A 27658-nucleotide genomic window follows, 5' to 3' on the forward strand; every position below is an offset into this window, starting at 1 on the left:
TTTTAAAATAAGCTAATTCGTATACACATATATTTACAGATTTCTAGTTAGACATAATCATTAGATTTAGTCCCGGTATACAATACCTTTTTTACAAATAACCTATTAAAATAATGTAATGCCACACCGTTCTCTCATATCTCACTATCAGTCACTGCAGGCACTATACGCACATTGTTTCATAGCACTTCACTCACTATACACACACACACACACACACACACACACACACACACACACACATATACTACTGATCTCTGAGCCATTTTCTGTACCACAACTTCCCATTCCCCATCCTGAAAAACTGAGTCAGCATCCCTCCATAATAAGTGAGATGTTGATCTCAGAAAGAGGAAGAGGTGTTAGTATTGTGCTATGCATAGCTTGGGGGTAAGTATTTCTAGAAAGGAAAAAAGAAGGGAAAAAACATAAAGTGAATGAGTCATGTGGAATTTTGGATGTTTTATAATCATTATTATTATTGTTATTATTGTTGTTGTTATTTATTTGTACAACATTTTTATCTGCTTTGTCTAATTAATCCTGCAGTGTATAAAATGTATTGCATAACAGGTACTTTTTAGCTGCCTTTTTAAATAAGTGTTTTTTGCAATTTCTTTACTCTCTTTTGGTAATTTATTGTACAGTTTTATTCCTTGATAGAAAACGCTGTTTTGAGTTTTATGTTTATTTTTTCTTGATAAATGCAAGTTGAGTCTATCTCTTGTTGCATGGTCTTGGACAGAGCTGTTTGTGCAGTAATTATCAATGTTATTTTTGCTGTATATAACTGACTGGTAAATGTATTCACATGGAGCAGTTAAAATCCCCAGTGTTTTGAATAGATCTTTGCAATGAGATCGACTAGTATTTCTGGTTATTATTCTTATGTCTCTTTTGTGGAGTGTGAACCACTTTAGCTGAGAATCAATATTCATTCCCAGAAATTTTGCATTTGTTACACAGTTTACAGAGGTGCCATCTACATTTAATTTAACATTGACGTTTTTCCTCTTCAAACTAAAAGTCATGGCATTAGTTTTCTTTATGTTCAATGTCACTTTATTGCTTATTGACCAATCATAAACTTCCTTGAGAGTTTCATTTGCTTTCTCGGCAAGGAGTTCTCTTGTTTTCTCAGTGACTATAATATTGCTGTCATCAGCGAAGAGAATTTTTTCACCATGAGTAACACTAGTTTACTAGTTGTCTGGTTTGGGGAATATGATTCGTTGTAGGAATTACGATGGTGGGGAGCCAAGCCTTGCTGGGAAGCCAGTGCTGGAGAGACGAGGTCTTCCGTTGTGAGCGCCCGTGTGTGACGGTCGCTCGATATCAGCTTTGTTGGGACAGACGCACTTGGTGTCCTTGCTCTCAGGAGAGTTTATAGCTAGAACCGTTAGGCCCTATACTGTTGCGAACCTATACGATTCTGGACTTCACCTCCGGGTTGAGCACGCGGCGTTCAGCAATTGAGAGCACTTCCTCTGCCTATATGTACGTTGAGACGTTATCTTAACTCCGTCCTTGTGGCTGGGAGTTCGCGTTTGTCGTCTGTTGAACACAGAGAGGAGAAGACAGAATTAGAGTATATTAGAGGACCGCCTTCTGCCGTCCTAGTGTTTGAAAGAGTTTATTTGTGGCTGGAGTTCTTCCATCGTCGCAGACGAGTACGAGAACCATCACATCGACGCACTGGACGCAGTACATACGGTGACATCGAAAATTGCTTCGGCTTATTAAGGCCATAAAAGCGAAAGAGCTTTGATCAGGTTAGTTTATTTCCACTGAGGATCCACACCACCGTAGATTATCTTTGAAAGTAGTGTCTTCTAGTGTTTGGTACGTAGATGTCAGCCATTTCGCGTTATTGGTATTAGACCGCGCAGTCATAATAAGGCAGAGTTGGGCAATTGATTAGTAATTTTAATTAGTAAATGTAAACTTTGTAATATAAAGGTTTTTTTAATCTGCAATAAATACATAAGCAGGAACGACGTTTATCATTTAGTAGGAATAGTTGTCTTCCTCATTCATTTACGTTTAGATTGTAATTTACAGAATTAAGAGATCCTAAGATCTGCTTCAGGGGGTAGTCATACAGGGCCAAACCTTCATTTTAGCCTTTATTATCCTCCACTGCGCTCATTCATTTTACACCCGCCTGGAGTAGCATCTTGGAATGCAATGATTAAGTTCACCAAGATTTCCCTTTATTTGGGCATTTTCGTTCCTTTCATGTTGGTTCCATACGTTAGCGAGAAGCTATAATTTTTCAGTGTGTCGCAGGTGGAGATGAAGTGCGCAGTGTGGGCTCCTACCCATCATGTGGTACCTAATGTCCTGTATGTAGGCGACGGCTTAAAGACTGGTAACCTGATCGTTGTTTCGTGGAAAAGGTTGTTCGGGCTGAGTATTTACCTACCAGTTTGCCAAACGTCTGCGACTGTTCAGTGTAGAATCTTCTGGTCCTGGGCGTCGAATTCACTACTCTTGTCACAGGCGTCTGTCCGAATCAGATGTACGCCCAATAGTTTTTCATTGGCCGACGTCGCCCTATTAACAATCTTGTAATACGAGCTGCAGACTTGGTCTATATGTCAGGATGATCAAAGCTGATTATCTATGCCAAGACCTAAATATGTAACACATTCTCTATAGGGAATTTCGTAAGTGCTTAGCTGTACGGTTCATCGTTTCGATTCTCAGTCGCGAGTATAGGTTTACTGCTGACTTATTAAGTGTAATGCCAAATCCGTCCACCTGCGGGGAGAGTTAGAAGTTGTGTATTGGTTCGTTTTTAAAGGCATCCAATCGGTCTTATTTGTGTCCAGTTGGAAGATAAGGCAGAGCAACCGGTCCTTTCTTTCTTCGTCTTCTTTTTTGAGTCAACAGTCTTTTGATTCGTCTGATGCGGCCCACCACGAAGTGGTCTCCTGTGCCAACCTTTTCATCTCCGAGTAGCACTTGCTACCTTGCCACATTCATCCTCAACTATTTGTTGGATGAATTCCAAACTCTGTCTTCGTCTACAGTTTCTACCCATTACAGCTCCCTCTAGTTCTGTGGAAGTTATTCCCTTATGTCTTAACAGGTATCCTATCATCATGCCCCCGTTCTTATTTGTGTTTTCTATATATTCTTTTTCTCGCCGCTTCCGGGAGAACGTCCTAATTCGTTACCTTACCAGTCCACCTAATTTTCAACATTCTATTGTAGCCCACCTCTCAGATGCTTCGATTCTCCTCTGTTCCGGTATTTCCGCCGCCCACGTCTTACTACCATACAATTCCGTTTCCCAAACGTACATTCTCAGAAATTTCTTTCTGTAATTGAGGTTATGTTCCATTCTAGTAGATTTCTTTTGGCCAGAAATGCACTTTTTGCCTGTGCTAGTCAGCTTTTTATGTCCTCCTTGCACCGTACTTCATGGATTATTTTGCTTCGTCGGTAGCAGAATTCGTTAACTTCATCCACTTCGTCATCAATGGTGATATTAAGTTTCTCGCTGTTCTCATTTCTGCAACCTCTCTTTACATTCGTCTTTTTTATTTACTGTCAATCCATATTCTGCACCCTTTAGACTGCCCACTCATTTCGACAGATCTTGTAATTCTTTTTCACGTTCACTGACAATAGCAATGTCATCGGCGAACCTTATCGTTAATACCCTTCCACCTTCAATTTTAATCTCACTCATGAACCTCTATTGTATTTCCATCAGTGCTTCTTCTATATATGCATTGATCAGTAGAGGCTGGCGATAGACTGCACTCCTTCCTTACACCGTTTTTATCTGAGCACTTCGTTCTTGGTCTTCCAGTCACGGGTCGTGATTCGCGCTTGAGTAGCTCAGTGGTAGAGCACTTTCCCGTGAAAGGCAAATGTTGAGTGCTAGTCTCGGTCCGGCGCACAGTTTTAATCTGCCAGGAAGTTACAAAAGGTTCAAATGGCTCTGAGCGCTACGGGACTTAACATCTCAGGTCATCAGTCCCCTAGGACGTAGAACTACTTAAACCTAACTAATCTAATGACATCACGCACATCCATGCCCGAGGGAGGATTCGAATCTGCGACCGAAGCAGCCGCGTGGTTCCGGACTGAAGCGCCTAGAACCGCTCGGCCACATCGGCCGGCGCCTAACAACTGTAGTTGATAAACATACAGGATAAAAATGCTGGCTGAAGGTAATTTGAATCTGTGTAAAATGAACAAACACCCAGTGTCTTCTAAACGCACTAAACATTATCTAAACCTGGCCTTAAGAATGGTACGGTTTACCTGTGTGACAATGGAAATGTGACTCTGCTCTGTGTCTTATTGCAACATGCAATAAGAGGGGCTGGATCAGATCATGCTGCTTTTCATATTACATAGATAAATCTCACTAAGTGCTGTGCCAGACAGCAAATTGCGACTGAAACATTCAGTGATAACTGGATCTCGCAAACTGCAGTGTGTGTCCAGATAGTCGAACTTCAAAACTTTTGAATAGCTTTGTCGGATGTGAAGGCTCATTAAGAAATGACTTGAAAACTAGCTATTATGATTTAGTTGTGTACTCACCATGAACGACTAAGGCGAATAGAATTTCAAAATACGAACACATCTACATAGATGATCATTGTTATTAACAATTGCTGTAGTTTGGATATAAAACAGAAAGCTCACGGAATGAACACTTTTGACAAATATTCCTCTTGAATTCAGTACCTTTAATATAAAAGGATGAAGGGTGATGTGATACTTTCTTGAGTTTTTGTATATTATGAAGCGCTTAAGCCGACAATTTTCTAATAGTCAAAACACAAGTTACAATAGTGATAAAGCTTAATCCGAAGACATTCCCTAAACAAAGAATTGCGTTTCCTGCAATATCAGCGCACGCGATTGTATAGGCAGATACTAACTCGTTTGGTATGTTCTAACGTGCAGCAACTGCATTCCGAAATCTAGCCCCTACACCATCATGCCCAAAACAACACATCCGACTTTACCAACGCTCGACAAAGAAGTGGTAGCTCAGTCTAATACATAAAGTAGTTTAAAAGTTGTTACCGTTTTGACAGTGGAAGCTACACTAGCGCTCCAAGCGCTGAGTAAGCAGATACCCACATGTATCGTAAGGATAACATTTATTTAATTATTTTCTCTTAATAAACGGAACAGCGGTAATATTTTTGCGTTCCAAGAGACATGAATTATCGTGAAATACATGCAAAACGAGTCGATTCACACTGATTCAGTGGCATAAACTACAAGTCATCCGTGAAGAAATACTTTCGAATATTACAGCTGAATCCGCTGAAACCAAGAGAATATAAATACATTTCATGCATGACAAGCAAATATTTCTGTATATTGTTATCATCATAGACACTTGAAACTCAAAAAAAAAATTATGGTGTCCAATGATTCACCATTTCTTACGCTTCACTCGACTTTCTAGTACTCATAGAGTTTTGCAAATATAATTGTTTTTACTTCAAAAGCGAATATGTTGATTATAGATTCTTGCCGTTTGTAGATCATATTCAGCAACGTTTGTGGAGTTGGTTTTTTCTGTTGATTGATTAATTGAGAGAGGTTATGAGTTTTTCCTCTTTGGGGAAACAATGTTATTCCTTTTGACGATTTTTTTATCACATCTGTGTGGTTTTCCTTAAGCTGCAATCGTGGTGGATTTTGTGCTACGTTGAGTAACGCAGGCACTACAGTCTATATAGGTTACCTATGTCCCACATTCATCGATCTGGATAAAAGTGTAGCAAACAAAACTCTGCTTTTTGGATAGATATATGACGTCTTTCTGTAAAATGTGAGCGTTTTTTTGTTACTGAAGGATAACGGCGTTGTTCAGTAAACGTCTGTACGTTATAAGATAATCGTAAATAAACTGACCTGTAATGCAGCGTTTCGTATCTCCAAGGGTCCTTAAGAAACTAAATAATCATAAATGTGATGTAATTTTTTAGTTATTGCCGTTTTTCATGGCACTACATACGCAACCTAATGTTACACTGTGGTGCTAGCCAAAGCGGAGCCGTAGACTGACTACACGACAGCAGTACAAATTTTGATAGCCACAGAGTCTTCTCCATACGTATTATCAGGAAATACGCTGTCTTTGAAAAACATTATAAACAGAACTGCCAAATCTCACAACACAGAAACCTCATGAGTCCCATTTCCTGATACAAGGGACGTGAGGTGGCTGTAGGATTCTGTACAGAGGATGGTGTCAATCCTTGCGGATGCATCGCACGAGTGCACCGAGATCCCGCGTGCCGTTCAGTATGGCCCTCCAGAACCCATCGAGCCAATATTCGCATGGAAATAGTGCGCACCGGACCAACGTGAGTAGCAATATAGCCGAACGATAAGCCACAGTATCGACAGGCCACGAGACTGCCTCTGGCAAATTCCGACACTTGCTGTTAGGTGTTTCTCCTTCTCACAAGAGGCATTACACCTCCTCCTCACAACAAAGCAATCGCTAAACCGATTTCTGTATGAGATAGCCACTGCGTAATTTTCCATGTACGTAATTTAGATGTTCTTCGCCTTATTTTTTTGCGATTACGCTGATGTGCTACAAACTGCATATCAAGCATGTAGTGTGTTTTAGGTACATTTGACGTTTGTTGCACATCGTCATTAGTGTGGTGCGACTTTAATTACCAGCGGTTTGTTTACTCGACACAATCTGCGGAAAAAGAACCTCTAGTTGATATTCGGCAACCTGTGCGCATACATTCGATAACCATGTTAATAAATGTAGTGCGCAGCTTTTGGTGTAAACGTAAATTTAAATAATTGTATCTTTCAACACAAATTTCCTCATAACACAAACTATTTGTCTCTATTTGTTACGCAGATTTTTTTGGTACCTATACGGCGTCCTTTGCTGCTATAGCGTCCCCAGTGAAATAATAAGACAACACTTAAAAAACAGTATTTATAAAGAAGAGACATTTAAAAATTGAATTTTATATATTGCAATGTAGCCGTAAAATAATAATTTCTCTGTGTAAGTATGATCTAAAGAGACGACAAAATACGCTCTTTCGTTAATTTTTTAGTCGTCTTCACTTCTTCTCTTGTCTTGATTCCGTGTAGACGGACATCTTGCGAGTGCTGGCAAATGTAAGCATATTTGTACTAATTAAGCAAATAATATATTGATTTAATATTATTGTTCACTTTTAATTTGTAAGAGGTGATCCCGATTTCATGTCCGCCTTCCTTGAATTAACCTGCATTCGAGTAATTTACAACTCAACAATCGCAGCGGCCAATGCAGCCAACGACGCAATTACGTGGCGATATTAACTTATAAAAAGTTAGCGGAAGCGAAAAACTCGCCCGCTATTAACATAATATACATTTTTCTCCACAGCCGCCAGACGTTGCAGAAAATACGTAGCTTTAAGGTTCTTATTTTCAGAACCACAGCCGAGAGCCAGAGCCAGGACTCCGAATACAATGCAATGGATAACGGAGGTAAGAAGAAATACTCTCGCGTGTGTGTTGGCCGTAATTGTAATTAATAACTAAAGATTTTTTTGCTTTAAAGTGAACTGACTAGCCGAGAAAATTAATATGAAAAGTTTATTCCATTGTTCAACTTATATGCTCATGTCTTAAGATTCAGCAAGTCTAACATTCATATGTTATAATTTAAGATTAATATTGTTAAAAAGGAGAACTTCACAAAAGCATTTAATCGTAAATCAAAATTGAATGAAATATCATTTTTATTAATGCCCACCACGTAAGTCGGCAACAATCTAAATAATAATAATATTATATTAAATTACGACGGCCGACGGACGCGAGATTGGCACCGCAACTTTGGGGCCCGATCAAAGAAAAGGCGAAATTTATTAAATCTGATTCTATTGTAAAGAATGTAATTATGTATTTGCCTAATTGTTGTAAAATATTAATGCCTATATGAATTCTTTTACATGTACAACAACAAAACCACACCCTGAGGAATTCTGGAGAAGAAAAAGTGTAGAAAAGAAAAAGGATTTTGACAAAGAGAAATAACAGAGGTAATGCCTATTGTGCAAGCATCCTGTGTTGCTCTGTGCGGAATATGCTCCATGAGCAAGGACAACAAAAAGACGAAAAACCGATTCAGATGCTACATGAGCAGGAGAAAAAATTAACGCAAAAGCTCATAGAGCAACAGCAGCGCAGTGAAGCGAAACTAGACAGTATCCAAAGCGAACTTGCCGAGATGCGGGACGCTTGCAAAGAAATACCAGATCTTGTGCAAAGCTGAGCCGTCGAGATGCAAAAATTACAGATATCGCAGACTAGGCTTGAAGACAATGTCCAGACTTTAACCAACCGCGTGGATAATGTGGAGATAGATGCATGGAAAAGTATTGATACTTATTTGGAAGTGCAAACTCACGACAAAGAATTTAATGAATGGCTAGAAGTAAAGGATCGCGAGATATCTGCAAAGATTGAAAGCGACGTAAAAGCAGCTGGAGAACAAGCGACTGCGGCCGCGAGTGTAAATATTGACGCTAGCGTTGCCGCACTACACGCCGAATTAACACAGATCAAATCCCGTGTGACAGCGGAGTTGCCGAAATGGCAACAGGAGGTCGCGCGGAGACCGTCTGCTTTGGAAAGCAATGTAAACAGTGGCGGACAGATAATGAATCCGACTTCGCGTACTTATTACTATAATAACGCTGACGGTATGCAGGGTGCGAGTGCGCAACCGCAACCTAATGTGAAATATAAGCACGAACAATATGCGATACCGTGCAGCGCACATCACGAAGTAATGAATGTCACAGAATGTAGCAATCAGATGTGCAAAAAGGAGGACAATGTGATAAAACACAAGACATTCCAAACCTTCAATAGCGAAAAACGAAATCTCCACCCTATGGTATTCATTAAGAGTTTCAGGAATGTGTTTTCCAGGACATGGACGGAAAGGCAAATAATACATTTCGTGGTCTCCTTTATTCAAGGTGACGCTGCACTGTGGGCAACCGATGTGTCCGAAAAATGTCTAACGATGCAACTGTTTGAAGGTGCATTCTTGCAAAAATTCTGGTCCGATAGTGCCCAAGAAAGACTACGCAAGGAGTTGTACAGTCCAGAAATGTACAAGCCTAAGATGGCAACGTTGCGCAAATATTTTGAAAAGTATATAAACAAAACCAGGTACTGGGACGAGCCCATGTCCGATCGTGACATAATCAGATTAATAAAAATGAAGTTGCCCAGTGAAATTAAAAGATATTTCATCAATGTGCCGGAATACGGTATAGAACAATTCATGGAAATAGTGGATTCGGTTGGCTTATTGATCGAAGATATGAAAACCGAAAACAAGTGGATCCATGCAGGCTGTAATCAACAAAAAGGCGATTACAACGGCAGCCACAGTAACGGTGGTAACTTAGTACCAAATGGTAACGGGAATAGGCAAGAGCATCGCAACAGAATCGAGGCACAAAAAACGGCAACGGTTATTATCGTCAAAATCGGAAGAGACGTCATGATGGACGCAATGGCGGAACAACCGAAACCAGTGGCGTGGTTGTAATGAACCGACACCACAGTGGCAACAAAACACAGCGCCACGATGGAACGCCAACCCAGGTCCATCACAGAACATGTCAGGAAGTTACAACCGACCACCACAAATCCAGAGCCATACACAGTATCAAAATAGGCCATCGGGGAGGCAGGGCGGCCAACCCATCAGTAGCAACAACAACAACCAGAACCACAATGTGAGGTTAGTGGAAGTGACAGACAACTGTCAACCCGCTAATGCCGATCCGTTAAACTAAAGACAGCCACAATACGCTCACCGTTGTTGGCTGCAGGATGGTGTAGTGAGGGCACATTCACGGATGACAGCCATAAACTTTGTATGCTGAGATACAATGAGGGAATAAAAATAGAAAAGGAACTTGTAGACATACCGCAGAAATGTAACCGAACCGACGAAAGTGTTGTGCAAGCTATATTGCAAGCAGATGTTGTAAGTAGGCTGTTTATGTTTTCTTTATGTAAGTAGGCTGTTTATATTTTCTTATTGGCAACGTTACGTAGCGCTCTGTATGAAAATCACTGGCTGTGCTGTGTGCAGCCTGTGGCTAGTTTACATTGTTGTCTGCCATTGTAGTGTTGGGCAGCGGCAGCTGGATGTGAACAGCGCGTAGCGTTGCGCAGTTGGAGGTGAGCCGCCAGCAGTGGTGGATGTGGGGAGAGAGATGGCGGAGTTTTGATAATTTGTAATACTGGATGTCAATTATGAATATTAAGGTAAATACATTGTTTGTTCTCTATTAATATCTTTCATTTGCTAACTATCCCTATCAGTAGTTAGTGCCTTCAGTAGTTTGAATCTTTTATTTAGCTGGCAGTAGTGGCGCTCGCTGTATTGCAGTAGTTCGAGTAATGAAGATTTTTGTGAGGTAAGTTATTTGTGAAAGGTATAGTTTAATGTTACTCAGGGCCACTCTTTTGCAGGGATCTTTGATAGTCAGATTGCGTTGCGCTAAAAATATTGTGTGTCAGTTTAAGCACAGTCGTGTATAAATTGTTATAAGGGGACGTTTCATATGGCGACCCTGCCAGGATACCTCACTGGAATCTTCTGATTTGTAGTTTGTGTAATTAGTGTAGCTTTTGTTTATTGCTAGCGCGTAATTATAGAGAGAATTTCCTTTGTAGTTGTAGTTTTTAATTGTTGTACTGTAAAACAGTTGTGGCATGCATGTAGATTTGCACCAAGTATTTTGCAGCTGTGCTTGCAATTAACTACATATTATTTTCAGTGCTATGTTAATGTATTCTCTTATTTTTGCTATTCAAATTGTGCTTTTCTGTGTTATAGTGTGAAATATTGTGACAATAATGGCGTGTGAAAAACGTAACACTCGGCTCCAAAGTAAACTGAGAAATAATAGTGATGACGAGCGTAGCTTATCAGCACCACTGGGTAATGAATTAACAAATATTCAAAGTAGTAATTTGGTCACTCTACATAGGGAAACGGAGCGGGCGTCAAATAATGGTGTAGGCAGTGAAACGATTAGTAAACAGGGAAGCATTATCGATCGATCGGTCGGCAACAGCTCGCCTCAGGAATCCGAAATGACAGAACACAATACTGCAAATACTGTAGACTTAGGTTTTGGGTCCTCACCGTTTTCTCAAATGAGTCAAGACACATTTTCTGCTTGTCAAAATGTGAATGTTGCCGGTGCAAATGCACTGCCAAAAAGCATAGAGAAACAGATTCCAGACACTAATACATTATTATTGCAATTAATGCAACAAATGGAACAAAATCAGAGACAGATGGGACAAAATCTTAAAAAGTTAGACACAGTGGAACAAAATCTTAAAAAGTTAGACACAGTGGAACAAAATCTTAAAAAGTTAGACAATGGAACAAAATCTTCAAAAGTTAGACACCACACTTGAACAAACACGTGAAGATTTAACTACTGAATTACATAACATTGAATCGAAATGTCAAAAGGTCTGTAATGACGTAAAAACACAAATTTGTGAGCATTTTCAACCTATTTTTTCGCGGCATGAAAATGCATTACAGAATCACGAAGCAGCCATAAAAGAACTGCAAACCATTGTTCATGAAAATCATGAGACCTTGTGGGCTAAAATTGACTCAGTTGCATCTACCGATTCGGTTACACAACTGGCAAAAACTCAGGAAAACTTAAAGGACACAGTAGATACGATTTCAACACAAATGGACACTCTGAAACTTGGTTCAGAAAAACACACTGAGGAAATATGTACACTATCGGAGAATGTAGCCAAACTTTCGGATCAGTTCACTAACTTATCTGCAAAGGTAGATGATGATCTGACTGACACAAGACCCGTAGCCTTTACTGACACAGAAGAGTATGAACAAATAAGAAAATTCAAACAAAATCAAAATCAAATCAATACACAGTACAAAAGAGAAATCCGGGAAGTACAAGATCAGTTGACGCAGGTGATACAAGAATTACATATTTCAGAGGACACTCGCACTCCAACATGGGAAGAGGAACTTAGAAATACGGAAAAGCCACAAAATAATAACACGGGGCATTTCGGTAATTATGAAAGGAATTGGCAAGGTGGACAGAATTTTGAGATGGAATCGCCGACACGACGTAACAATGACCGATATGCTACTCGCCGACACGATGACTTTGACTATAAGCTGTTCATTACTACATGTAAATTCAAAACATTTAAGAATTCTGCCAACGACATTCATCCACAAGTGTGGCTCCATCAATTCTCTCATTGTTTTCCTCCCAACTGGTCATTGGAGCACAGATTAGAATTTATGTGTGGCTACTTGGAGAATGAACCAGCTGTAAGAATGCGATCGGTCATTCACGATTGTCACAGTGAAGGAGAATTTTACCATGTGTTCCTCTCAGCATATTGGTCACAAGCCACACAAGACCGAGTAAAACATGGCATCATAATGATGAAACATTTCGAACAATCTGAATTTTCCAGTCTTGTGAAATATTTTGAAGACATGTTGCATAAGAATCAGTATCTTTCAAACCCATACAGCCCCTCAGAACTCATCCGCATTTGCTTAATCTAACTACCTGAACATTTATGGCATATTATTTTGGCAGGACGTTGCAAAGACGACATTGAAGCTTTTCAGGGACTCTTACAAGAATTAGAAATTGACACAGACAGTCGCGGGATGCGGAAACGGGAAAACAATCACCACAGGGCACATCCGTCACAATTCTGTGACGACAGAAACAATAACAGGACACGACAAGTCTATTCTTACAACGCAAATCGTGACCAAAACAGACACCACCCATATGACAACCACTGGCAGAGTAATAGTTACAGAGAAAAATCACATTTCCGTAGTAATGAATATGACAGAGACAATCATAGAAACAGACAATATGGCAACCAGAACTATTATTATCACGGGAGACAGAATAACTTTAGACGCAACGGTCCAGCGCGCAGTTACGACTCAGGGAGAAATTCTCCACCACGTGATCGACACGAAAGAAACTGTGTAAACTACCGACAAAACGACAGACATGAATTCCATCAGAACTGGCGAGCTTTAAACAGAGCTGGACCCTCTCGGCAAGGCGAATTTGTGGAAGTTAGGCCTCCTAATCCCAGTAACGGCGCGCGCCAACAAAGAAACAGACAATGACTCACACCGCAGGCAGCCACCTGCGCCCGCTGGCTCAGGGAAAAATAACATTGACGCTAACCTCGAGCAAAATTCACGTATTCTTTACGGACGAATACCGCATGATAATTGCATTCAAGTTGAAACTCTGCGTACTGAGGAGATCAAAAGGTTTACACCACATTTCACATGTAAAACCGTTTATTTAAAGATAATCTGCTTTTTAACTTTGTCTTTGCCATAAAACGTTTCACTTCACGTTACTAGTATGCTTTAGAAACTGTTACCATGCAACAATGTTTGAAGTTAAATATCCAGTCAAGAACCAAGAGAACTTATTTGAACAGAAACTACGAATGCATTGTTATTGCGAACAGATGACACAGTGTAATTGTGTGTGTACATTCTTGCTTGTTAGTTGCATGATTAGAACATTTACCAGTACTGCTAATGAGATTTTAATGCAACATTTAGGTTTACTTGAAAATACATTCTGAATTAAAGTACTTTCTGAGAGATATCAGATGACACAGTGGTTAGTTTATGTGACAGCTACACGATTATATCACGACGTTACTAATGAGTGACAATTTACAATGTTGCTTTTGCGGTGTATCTGTTTTATATCTGCACAGCTTTTCTGAATTCTTCTGGAAAGTAAAACATGTTTTAGTAGTAACTTTTGTGGTATAACTACAAGGAGACAGCCTTTTCTGTAGCACAACAATACGTTACAGCGCAGTACTTTCTTCATCACGGCAATAAGCGTAATAAGTAGGATATCTATACGCAAAGCATTTCACTTTTGTTTATCATGAGGTAAGTACATTGGCTTCTGCAGAACTTAGTTTTTGGAGGACGATAATTACGACACTTCCACAGAGATTATCTTACAACAAGATGCACATTTAGCGCTACAGGACACGCATTTGAGTGCTTAATTTTGTACTTAAACCATTTATTTTTCAAGATTTTTGAAATACAAAGAAAGTTTTCTGTGATACATATCATTCCATTGCTGTAATCTGGAACACCTGAGGGTATAATTACATTAATCCTCAGGGGGGTACACGCCTACTTTGTGTATCATGTGTTTGGCAAGCACAAGGAGCCCTAGCTAATATGGTATTTGCTTATACAATTTAACACATCGGTACCATATTTCTCTAACACATAAATTACACAGCTATCTGATCATTTAACTGAGAGATAAACATTTTTTTTACTACGTCAGTGACAGATGTTTACATGATTATACAGTTGGGTAACTTCACACTTATGAAATTGTATTTTGTCTGTACTTTGTGAACTGTTCATATTTTTTCAGAACCATTGTGATACTATGAGAGCTTTGAATGATTTATTTTCTATGGGATCACGATTTTTAAAGTACGTTTGAGGCAGATGACACTTTTGACATGAGCAGAGAATTTTTTTTAGGTTTTGAAATTATTGGAGGAAGCTACAACGATTTTGAAATTTGACTGAGGTGTTATGATGTTATTATTACGACGACGATGTGTATTATGCTGTTGAGGTATGTTTATGATCAATAAGCTGAGAGTCGTACTTTAAGAGTTATGAAAGGTGTGTAAATGCGTGAATGTATCACAATTAAGGCGAAAATTTTTTGGACAATGTTATATTCATAGGATTTTGTTTCTACACATTTGCAACGTAAATTCTCGCCCTGTGAAATTTTTATATGAGACTGTCACTGTAGCGGAAACTGCTGTCATAAATATTTCCGTAAGAAAGTTAAGTGACCACCTGCACATAATGCATCGTGGGCACCCAGGTGTGTCAGACGCCTGGAGAACAAGCCATTAGTGTGAGTGCCTCATCAGAAGCACAGGTAGAAAAAAAAGAAAGGGGAGGCCATTGTCCGCGCTACTGACATTTCCTTGTTGAAAGCATACTGTGGAGCTCGTAATTTATGATATTTACTGAAATGTCTAATGAAACGATGAGAAACATTTCACAGCTATTGTCTTGCTAGTTGAGAAAAATGCCATATGACTTGCTTTATGTATTTATTTACACATTTTGTTTAATATCAAGTTTCTGGCTGCACTGCAGCATTGGTTAAAATAAAATTTAATATATGTACTAATATATTTATTTTATGCCTACAGATCCAGTCAATAAGAAATTTATGATCTACTTACAAGAAAACGAGGGCACATAAATAGACATTTCCCTTCACAGGAATTGCATAAATAATTTCTTTACGATTTGGTAACTTATCTGCTAGTGTAAGTTCTCGTGATGCATCACTCTAGTGTTAAGATGTAACATAGGTATTAGACATGGCCATTTTACTGTACTATTTTTTCTGCTTGAGCATTGTCATGTTTAGATATAAGTTATTGCATTTGCTGCTGCTGTTTGCCAGGCATAATGTTACAGGATTTGACTTTGTATTACGCTGTTAAGCCAGTTTTACTACGGATTTAGTTTTCTTGTTGCTGCACATTGGCTCATATTAGTTGTAATGTTGCATTGCTTGGTAATTTAGAGTTACTGTAGCTTGCTTTGCAATTTTCCATTTTTTTCATTGCTGTTTATATTAATTGTTTTATGTGATGCTGCATTGCCTCGTCCCTTGGTATATATATCTGAGCTCAGTAGATTTAAGTTAGCTTAAGAGGGGTAGACTATATAAGAAACTAACTATGATGACTTGGAAGAAATGTGTTGAGAAGCTATATGAAAATGGTTTGGGCAAAAAAAAAAAGGATACTGTACAGTGGAGAAAAACTATTTTTGACAGAGGATGTGAACAGAATACAGAAAGCAGGCTTAGATAGGACTTTTGGGAATAATGATGAACGAAGGGAGATCTCCATGCAAAATACTGCAGTAAAACAAACCCTGTCCTTTCCTTTTGTGTTATCCCACTATGTTTTTGTGTACCCTTGTGTATTTGTTTTCTTCCTGTCTCTGTGTAGTTTCATAGAATTTTTTTTTCTTTTAATATTAAGCTACATTCACTATGATGAGGAATACTGTTATCCTCGAATATAATTGGCATTAATAATATGTTATTTACTTTGTAAAGATGTTAGACATTATTTATTCTGTTCTGTTTTAATGCTCATGTGTAAAGTTGATGTTTCAAAAATTATTCTGATCGTTTATGTATTTACTTATGTCATAATTCCTGTAACACTGATGTATATGTTTATTTCTATTCTTTTGTAAAGCCCCTATTACTACAAATATTATCTGTATTGTTATGTTTTTAATGATGTATTTTGTATCTTTGTAATTGTATTCTTATGTTATATAATTGTAATTGACACCAGTTCATCATGTTATTAACTTGTAAGCATTCATTTCACTGCACACTTTTCTGTTGGTCATAGTATATGGACAATATGTGAGAAGTAGGGACTGTTAGTGTTTGCACGTGTGTTAATAATTCAGCAAGGGACTGGATAACAGCATTGCTGGTTCTAAGGACAAGTCCAAAAACTTTATGAGTGCACAAGTGGTGGTTATGGACTTGTTATATTAACTGCAAGACTCTTCACTGGTGATTGTGCACCCGCACAGTCACAACAGATGGCTGCTGACCGTCTCTACAAGGACTACAGTGGGTCTGCATCTCTGATGGCCAACCAATACCACAATCTCTACCAGGACTACAGTGGGCCTGTCCACAATCTCTACAAGGACTACAGTGGGTCTGCACCTCTGGTGGCCCACCAATACTCACTACCAGGACTGCAGTGGGTCTACTCTGTGATGACCTACCTACCAATCTTCTTCAATACGTCGAATGACTCTGCTGTGGGTTTGCTCTGTTGTGGCCCATTACCTGTCAGCATGTCAAGAGTCAGCACTGTCTTTCCGTTGGAAGGACAACACTACTTCTTCAAGACTGCATGGAAATCCACTACTTCTGTGTGCAATTTCTTTTACTAATGAGAAACTGTAATTACTATTATGATGAATGATCAGGACTATCTTTATGGACTGTGAGAAAAGTTTAGCTTATGATTAACATTGTATTAATAAGTGTGTGCATTTGATATCTTTCTTACTGTAATTATGAAAAAATTTTTCAAATCTGTATTGGCCACGGCCGAAAAAAATTTGTAAAATTTTTTTTGGGGAGCATGGGGGCTATGTAAGTAGGCTGTTTATGTTTTCTTTATGTAAGTAGGCTGTTTATGTTTTCTTTATGTAAGTAGGCTGTTTATATTTTCTTATTGGCAACGTTACGTAGCGCTCTGTATGAAAATCACTGGCTGTGCTGTGTGCAGCCTGTGCCTAGTTTGCATTGTTGTCTGCCATTGTAGTGTTGGGCAGCGGCAGCTGGATGTGTACAGCGCGTAGCGTTGCGCAGTTGGAGGTGAGCCGCCAGCAGTGGTGGATGTGGGGAGAGAGATGGCGGAGTTTTGATAATTTGTAATACTGGATGTCAATTATGAATATTAAGGTAAATAAATTGTTTGTTCTCTATTAATATCTTTCATTTGCTAACTATCCCTATCAGTAGTTAGTGCCTTCAGTAGTTTGAATCTTTTATTTAGCTGGCAGTAGTGGCGCTCGCTGTATTGCAGTAGTTCGAGTAAAGAAGATTTTTGTGAGGTAAGTTATTTGTGAAAGGTATAGTTTAATGTCACTCAGGGCCATTCTTTTGCAGGGATCTTTGATAGTCAGATTGCGTTGCGCTAAAAATATTGTGTGTCAGTTTAAGCACAGTCGTGTATAAATTGTTATAAGGGGACGTTTCAATGTGTACGGAGCACCAATAAAGAAAATAGTCGATACTGCTGCGTCAACCAATGTCAAGAGTGCAAATTTTTACAAGTACTTGAGTCAAAATAATAGCATACCAGTATCGCCAGTGAAGAATTGTCGTGTAACAGGTGCAATAGGTGCACAATCTCATATCATAAAGCACCAGGTGCAAGTCGAGTTTACGGTAGGATATGAAGCAATGAAAATCTCGTACCCAGTAGTTAAGGGATTATGTGTTGCTTGTATCTTGGGGATGGACTCTTACGCCAGAGGGACGCAAAAATCGACTTCTTGTGCGGGGAAGTAAGCCTTATGAATGAGGGCGGACGTGTAATTTTGCCATTGTTGAGGACACGGGAAGTGCACGGTAAATATTGCCGGAGCTTTCAGTCTAGATTAGAAGGAATACAGGTAATGAATTTATATTCTGACTTAAGTACAAGGCAAACATGTTATAAAGAGTTTATTACTGAAGACAGAGGAAAAAAGGAAACTGATAGCCATGATAGCCATGAAAGTCAGGGAGTCGGAACATTTGACTGAAGCACAACAAAACGAATTGACTCAGCTACTTACAGATTATGAGAATGTGTTTTCGGAAAAACCCGGTGTTATAGAGGGCTACACCTATAAAATCGAAGTGGTACCTCACGACACTTTCTGTCACGCAAACTACACCATCCCGTGGTCAAAGAAGGAGGCAGTTACGAAGGGAATTAGAAAAATACAAAGACTTAAAGACGTTCGCTCAGTAGAGCAACTTTTACATATGTGAGTAGTAGGTTAGGTATATAGTGTATTTTTTCTGTTTGTAAATGTTCAGATTTTAGTGTAACAGGTAAAGACAATGTGGCACACAAGATTAGTGCGATTCAATTCTGTAGATGTTAAGGAGTAACAGTATTTTTAAGCAATTGCCTTTCGAAAGAAAAAAATGAACGTACGTTTAAGAATACTTTGTTCTTGTTGTTGTGGTCTTCAGTCCTGAGACTGGTTTGATGCAGCTCTCCATGCTACTCTATTCTGTGCAAGCTTCTTCATCTCCCAGTACCTACTGCAACCTACATCCTTCTGAATATGCTTAGTGTATTCATCTCTTGTTCTCCCTCTACGATTTTTACCCTCCACGCTGCCCTCCAATGCTAAATTTGTGATCCCTTGATGCCTCAGTACATGTCCGACCAACTGATCCCTTCTTCTACTCAAGTTGTGCCACAAACTTCTCTTCTCCCCAATCCTATTCAATACCTCCTCATTAGTCACGTGATCTACCCACCTAATCTTCAACATTCTTTTGTAGCAACACATTTCGAAAGCTTCTATTCTCTTCTTGTCCAAACTATTTATCGTCCATGTTTCACTTCCATACATGGATACACTCCATACAAATACTTTTAGAAACGACTTCCTGACACTTAAATCTATACTCGATGCTAACAAATTTCTCTTCTTCAGAAACGCTTTCCTTGCCATTGCCAGTCTACATTTTATATCCTCTTTACTTCGACCATCATAAGTTATTTTGCTCCCCAAGTAGCAAAACTCCTTTACTACTTTAAGTGTCTCATTTCCCAATCTAATTCCCTCAGCATCACCCGACTTAATTCGACTACATTCCATTATCCTCGTTTTGCTTTTGTTGATGTTCATCTTATACTCTCCTTTCAAGACACTGTCCATTCCGTTCAACTGCTCTTCCAAGTCCTTTGCTGTCTCTGACAGAATTACAATGTCATCGGCGAACCTCAAAGTTTTTATTTCTTCTCCTTGGATTTTAATACCTAATCCAAATTTTCTTTTGTTTCCTTTACTGCTTGTTCAATATACAGATTGAATAGCATCGGGGAGAGGTTACAACCCTGTCTCACTCCCTTCCCAACCACTGCTTCCCTTTCATGCCCCTCGACTCTTATAACTGCCATCTGGTTACTGTACAAATTGTAAATAGCCTTTCGTTCCCTGTATTTTATCCCTGCCACCTTAAGAATTTGAAAGAGAGTATTCCAGTGAACATTGTCAAAAGCTTTCTCTAAGTCTACAAATGCTAGAAACGTAGGTATGCCTTTCCTTAATCATTCTTCTAAGATACGTCGTAAGGTCAGTATTGCCCCACGTGTTCCATCATTTCTACGGAATCCAAACTCATCTTCCCCAAGGTCGGCTTCTACCAGTTTTTCCATTTGTCTGTAAAGAATTCGTGTTAGTATTTTACAGCTGTGACTTATTAAACTGATACTTCGGTAATTTTCACATCTGTCAACACCTGTTTTCTTTGGGATTGGAATTATTATATTCTTCTTGAAGTCTGAGGGTATTTCGTCTGTCTCGTACATCTTGCTCACCAGATGGTAGAGTTTTGTCAGGACTGGCTCTCCGAAGGCCGTCAGTAGTTCTAATTGAATGTTGTCTACTCCCAGGGCCTTTATTCGACTCAGGTCTTTCAGTGCTCTGTCCAACTCTTCACGCAGTGTGATATCTCCCATTTCATCTTCATCTACATCCTCTTCCATTTCCATAATATTGTCCTTAAGTACATCGCCCTTGTATAGACCCTCTTCCACCTTTCTGCTTTCCCTTCTTTGCTTAGAACTGGGTTTCCATCTGAGCTCTTTTCTCCAAAGGTCTCTTTAATTTTCCTGTAGGCAGTATCTGTCTTACCCCTAGTGAGATAAGCCTCTACATCCTTACATTTGTCCTCTAGCCATGCCTGCTTAGCCATTTTGCACTACCTGTCGATCTCATTTTTAAGAAGAATACATTACAAATTTCATTTTTGTAAATGCTTTAAAATACTTTTTTCTAAACATTCAACAGCATGTAATGATGACGGAATTTTTCATTAGGGTGTCATGAATATTTCTGAACTGTTGTAGAAATGAAACTTATGAAAATTCTATATTATAGTGTATATGTTATTCCATGTATTTATGTCTATACCGATCCTGAAATATGATCAATCATAATTTACTAAACAACATCAGTGCAGGGTGTACATCACCCAAGGTACCTCATGTGTTGAGTACAAGGTACAAAGCAAATCAGTAAACGCGACTAAGGCTAAGCACTGTTAAAATATATTGCCATCTGCTAAGGCAGAGTTTTGCACGAATTTATCGTGTAAACAAAAGTCTCAAATCTAAAACTAATCTAGGAACTTGCATGCTAGTCCTAGATTACAGAATGTGTAAAACAATACGCTAGGCAAAGTTTTGTAAAGTCGAGCCTGGCTCTGGAAGGCAAGTACGCAATGAATATGCAGACATGACATGGGGAGTTACCTCAGATGAGACGGAAATACAATTGTATAGTCAAAAGTCTGAAGGCAAGTACGACTATAGTGGAAAATGGAACGAGGTAATTAGTGCGAGAGACTAGTAAAATCCAGCACGAGCCAAAATCCAGTTCAGACTGAATGAAATACTTCAGTGTTTGTGAACTAATCGAAACAGTTACTTTAAGCAGTGTGAAAAACTGTGAAGGTGAAACTGTGATACGGACAGTGAAGTGGTAGTATTGAACGTTCAACAGCGGTGAAGACGCCAAACGCCAATATTATGCACGAAAAACAGTAAATTTACTTATAAATGTGAACTGTCAACGTGAAATGAACCCACAGTCAATATTTTTGGGTCAGACTGTAATTTCAGTGAGTACAATAATGCGAGACTGGAATGCGATGCTTGGACTGTTGCAAAACAGCGACCGCAGAAACGGCGAATGTTTGTGCTAAGCTCGTATTGGGACACTCACCAGTGCCTGCGAGTGCGGCGAAAACAAATAATTGTATCAAGACAAAAACTGACGCGTAATGGAAACAGTACCGCATCAAACTGCATTCACGGGAGAAGATCCACGTCATGTATTCTGCAAGACAATGCTGGCTTGACACTCGGAAACTGGCGAAAACTTAACAACTGCCGCACTAATAAATGCTTCTTTCCCACTAGCGTAACCATCTGCAGCGGGAGGGAAATATTACGTTGGTTGCGTGTATGCTTCATGTACTACCTCGGAGATGCGTAGCAGAGCTGACTCCTGCCAACAAGCGCGGGGAGCGGATATCATCCCACTCCGCCACGCCCGGCCGAGACAGAAGCGCATCTCCAACCGTGCAGCCGATCAGCTGATTCTGGCGTTCCACGACGGCGAGAGACACGCTGACGTCGAGCGGGCGTTGACCTCTCCGCAGCAGCCGCGAACGCCGAGCACCGAACGCACCAACCGGCGCCGTCGTGAGCTAAACGTCGCGGCGTACATCGTCGACGGCACCGCAATTAACAACGACGATATGTTAATTGTTATAATGACCTCATTTCTTTAATTGTTCGTGACGTATGCACATCCTGTACTCCAATGACATCCCAAAAATAAAAGTGAAAGTAACCAAAGCAGTTAGTCTGTCGCTCCGACGAGATTTTCCACAGGGTTTCCCTACGGCCGCGCCAAATGGGGAACGAACAGTTGACACCCCTGGGACTTCAATAATTATTACAGACTAACGCGTAATTGTATACCTTCGAACACTGCATAAGCTGCAACCACAAAAAGAAGCAGCCAAAATGAATGTACCAATGTAACATGTCACAATATAACTGTCAAAATCAATTGTATTCTATGTCCTTTTCTTTTGTACATGCCTATATTCGTAACCAATTGTGCATTATATTGTTATGTAAATAACTTAATCTGTATTACACTTTGTGTGCAACAGACATTAAGTACGACGACTAAAACATACGATGTGACATATGTAAACTGTGAAAGAAAAATCTGCGTGTGGACACTGTGGACATGAAGTAGGAAATATTTATGTCAAAAAACAGGAACATTTTTTATGACATAAACATTTCGGGGGGCAATATAGCGTCCCCAGTGAAATAATAAGAAAACACTTAAAAAACAGTACTTATAAAGAAGAGATATTTAAAAATTGAATAATATATATATATATATATATATATATATATATATATATATATATATATACATATATTTATTTTATAATGTACCCGTAAAATAATAATTGCTCTGTGTATGTTTCGAGTGCAAAGAAATATAACAAAATGATCTAAAGAGACGACAAGATACGCTCTTTTGTTAATTTTTTAGTCGTCTTCACTTCTTCTCTTGTCTTGATTGCGTGTAGACGGACATCTTGCGAGTGCTGGCCAATGTAAGCATATTTGTACTAATTAAGCAAATAATATATTGATTTAATATTATTGTTCACTTTTAATTTGTAAGAGGTGATCCCGATTTCATGTCCTCCTTCCTTGAATTAACCTGCATTCGAGTAATTTACAGTTCAACAATCGCAGCGGCCGATGCAGCCAACGACGCCATTACGTGGCGATATTAACTTATAAAAAATTAGCGGAAGCGAAAAACTCGCCCGCTATTAACATAATATACATTTTTCTCCACAGCCGCCAGACGTTGCAGAAAATACGTAGCTTTAAGGTTCTTATTTTCAGTACCACAGCCGAGAGCCAGAGCCAGGACTCCGACTACAATGCAATGGATAACGGAGGTAAGAAGAAATACTCTCGCGTGTGTGTTGGCCGTAATTGTAATTAATAACTAAAGATTTTTTTGCTTTAAAGTGTACTGCCTAGCCGAGAAAATTATTATGAAAAGTTTATTCCATTGTTCAACTTATATGCCCATGTCTTAAGATTCAGCAAGTCTAACATTCATTAACGTAACAAATAATTTAAGATTAATATTGTTAAAAAGAGAACTTCACAAAAGCAATTAAGCGTAAATCAAAATTGAATGAAATATCATTTTTATTAATGCCCACCACGTAAGTCGCCAATAATCAAAATAATAATAATAATAATGTATTAAATTACGACGGCCGACGGACGCGAGACTGCTAAACATTTGTACGAAGATTTTTGAGACAGCGATCACTTTAATTATCGCCTGCCTACTTTGACTGGACCAGAGTTGGGAATCTTCCTACATCTCGGTCAGGGGACCTGAAGACGGCGTAATATATCACCGAAACTAGTAGCCTAATAAATTAACAATTTTGAAATTTAGACGGCTGAAACGTGTTTGATCTGACGAAGGGAGAAAATTGTACATTGTTACTCAACCATCCTAAATTTTAGTATTGCGCATTGCATTCAAACTATGTCATAATTTATACACCAGCTGATTACGGTTATAAGGTCTCCAATGTTATACCACATACAAAATAAGTGCAAGATGACCTACTTTACACACTTTACTGACAATACCAGAAGGGCGGAACCGCAAATTGTTACCAACTGCAAGCGCAAAATTTTAGATGATTTAGTAATCTGTGGTTAACGTGTAACGCCGGAAATGCATATCCTCCTATTTCCATCTATTGTACTATTTTTTTCCTTGCTTTGTTACCTCAAGATATGACATTTCTGTCTCTTTGTATATTGTAATTGTTTTACTATTTGTATATTTATGCATTTATGTCGATGTATAATTGGTTTGTTTCGTAAATATTATTTGTATTTTTACGCTGGGTCTTGCCTAGGGAAAACTGCTATCGAACGATTACGTCGATAGGTCGTGTGAAGAATCAAAGTGTGTAGGATCTTTGGTAGTGTTAACTCTGCCGCGTGGAGCGCGGGCTGAGGGAAGGAGTCTGGCGGGAGTAGCGAGTGGAGCAGGTGTGTTGTGTGACGCTCCCGCGAGTTGCCGCGCTTTCGGGGTTTGGCAGCATGTAATTGCGCTCGACTTGCGATGATAGTTTCTGACATGGTGTCGCGGACGGGAAACATTAACTAGCGCACATCAAGAGCCCGTTTCGTCTGGTGACCGTGTCGAGAAGAAGGCGCGCCAACATCCAGCTTCTGCAACAGCGACGGCCGACAATGAGTGACTGTCGCCACCTCCTCGATCGACGGCTTCAAACCTTCAATCAACCATCAAGGAAGACTGGAAGCAAGTAAAGTTTTAGAACTGTATGGCAGACCTCAGCTTTTCAAACTGTACCATTTTCGTAACTATAATAACAGCAACTTAGCATGAACCTTTGTTGCTCATTGTCCCAATTGCATTACCAAGCAGGGTCCCTTCCTTTTCCGAAATGAACCCGAGTGTCGTTGAAATTTAAACGCCAGTACTAAAGTAATATAGCTAATTCTATTTCACTGCTTTAATTTCAAAGTTCAGTTAGCTGGCTACAATATTCAGATTACACAAGCACAAATTAAGAGTGCGAGTTTTGTTATCGTATTTTAGCTTACCTGTGACTGCAGCTCAGCTTGGTACGTACTAAATTTTACTATTGTTAATTGTTCAGAATCATTTAATTCAAGTTCAAAGTTAAATCTCTTATTTCCAAATTGCGTAGATTCAAGTAGTTTTTTGAAATGATTGTTGAGGTAGTCCAAGACTAACCGTATTTTACTGAATTTCGATGTGCTTCAGAAAGAAAGCTCACTATTAACTTCAGTCACTAAATTAACTTTCGTTTTTCCGGTTTTATTAATTCTTTGCTAAATTAAGTCAGGGTGTAGCGAAATTTATTACTTCTGACAAACTTTCAGTTTTCACACTACACGTGTCAACCTTCAGTTGCCACGCTTCTAGTGCTAGTTATATGTGTAATAACCTTTCTTTTTCAGTTACTATAGTAATTGTCCCTAGGACTGGCGACTGTGATTTCCCCCAAATCTCAAATACCTAACTACCGCTAGTTAATTGTTAACGTAACGGCTGCACATTTACTTTCTTTATTAACTTTACCCCTTTTCAAAATTAATTTCCACCAGTTTCACTAGCACATTTCCTTTCATTTAGATGTAACCCTTTCCTCCCTCTTTACCGACAGCTTAACTTCGGTGACGATTGCTTTTCCAAAACTCCCATTAGGTACACGCGGTTTCATCTTTCACTGTCATTAAGGTCGGTAAGTGAGGGGGAGGTTACAAACGATAGCTTCAAAAGTAGCCTCTGTGTTGAGGGGAGCCCGTGGGAGAGTTACATTCGTCGTAATTCAGCAGAACAATAACTTGCCAAATTTGGCAAGGAACGTGAAATAATCTATTGGGGAAGGACAGATAACACCGAGTCCCTGTCTTTATCATTCGTCTGACTCTCACCCGTTGAAAGCGTACTGTAAGTCGACAGTTTTGACGTAATCCTGCAACTTTGTGGGTTCACATATAAACCACGTCTCTGTTCGATTTCATATCAAAGGCTCTAATTGTAACTCTTGTACGTTTGTGAATATACTGCTTACGAAATCAAAGATCACGTTTTCTTTCATACTAAATGGCAAATAAGTAAACTGAACTCCCCCTCCCAGGAGAGTTTACGCGGATTCCAAGTACCACCGCTTCTAGTCCTGTAGCTCTGGTAATGACCTCATTTCGGTGAACTACAGAACCTAAAAGGTTTCTCAGGGATGCTGCATAAGCCGAACTGGTGATTAGATCCAATGAAGTTACCAAATGGCGCTAATATTGATTTTTTGGGTTTTAGCGGACCAGTGGAGATGTAATCATGAACCTGAGTGAGTTTTCTTTACACCAGGAACGTGTGTGTGTAGTCCTGTGAATACGACGTCATCATGGAAGACGGAATTTTCAGCAGCATTCTCATTATGCAGATGTAGATCCTTGGTCACCAAGGATACTGGAATGAACCGTCCTGGTTTGTGTTGACAGTAAGGTGATTAAGTCCAAAACACAGAACAACGAACTCTTCTAAAACTTCAGATTTATCCACGGTGGATGCGAGTTCGTGGTTGTGGTTTGTGGGATTGAAGGGACCAGACTTCTAGGGCCATCGGTCTCGTGGTTGTGGAACTCAAAGTAAAAATGTAGGCCAAAAACGTTTAATATTTTTACTATCGTTTTTATAAGATTATTGTAGACCTAGTTGTTACCCGCGGCTGCCCTCACAATCTGTAGCTTTGTTATGCTGAGTGATGGTGAGCTATTGAGCTCCACTGCCAGAGTACGCGACGTGGCGGCGTGCGCAGTGCGGCAGCCCAGCGGCGCAGACGGAGCTCCGTGGGCTGGAGTGCGAATCGGTGCATTACACTACTGAAGCGACTACACACCATACAACGCGACAATTCTGCAACAAATCTAATAATATTTAAGATAGTTTATGTCCAATGCTGTGAAAAAGATTTCCCACCCGTTACTTCACACTCTTAGGGGGAATTTCATCGAAATCAGTTTAGCAGTTCAGTTGTGAAAGCATAATAAAGTTACTTTCGGTTTTAATAATTATAGTACGGAAGTGTGAATTAAACACATTGAAGATTGTTTAGGGATTATATTCATTACACTGAATCGTATTACGTAGGACATATCAGTCAGTCAACGCATTTCCACAAATACGATGCAGTTCAGACGTCAGAGACTGCCCAGACGTCAAAAAGTAAACAGCTTTTTCAAAGAGTAAATGGGTTTTCATATGTCGGTTTACATATTTCAAAAGATGTAAAATTTTAAGTTACGATATCTTTTTTTTCTGTGATCCGAGGTGGATGAAATAAACACTTTATGTTGTCATAAGCTATGATGAAGTTACCTTTGAAAATCTCATGAAAATTCGTCTAGGTGTTTGGAGGTTAACGAGCTCAAACATGCAGGCAGAGATGACAGTTTGCTGATTTATTCTTAGAACAGGTAATTTGATTATGAAGGACTGCTCCACCCAAACGTGTCAGTTTCAATACTTTTGTGT

Source organism: Schistocerca cancellata, chromosome 1, assembly GCF_023864275.1.
Source record: "Schistocerca cancellata isolate TAMUIC-IGC-003103 chromosome 1, iqSchCanc2.1, whole genome shotgun sequence".
Classification (NCBI taxonomy): Eukaryota; Metazoa; Arthropoda; class Insecta; order Orthoptera; family Acrididae; genus Schistocerca; species Schistocerca cancellata.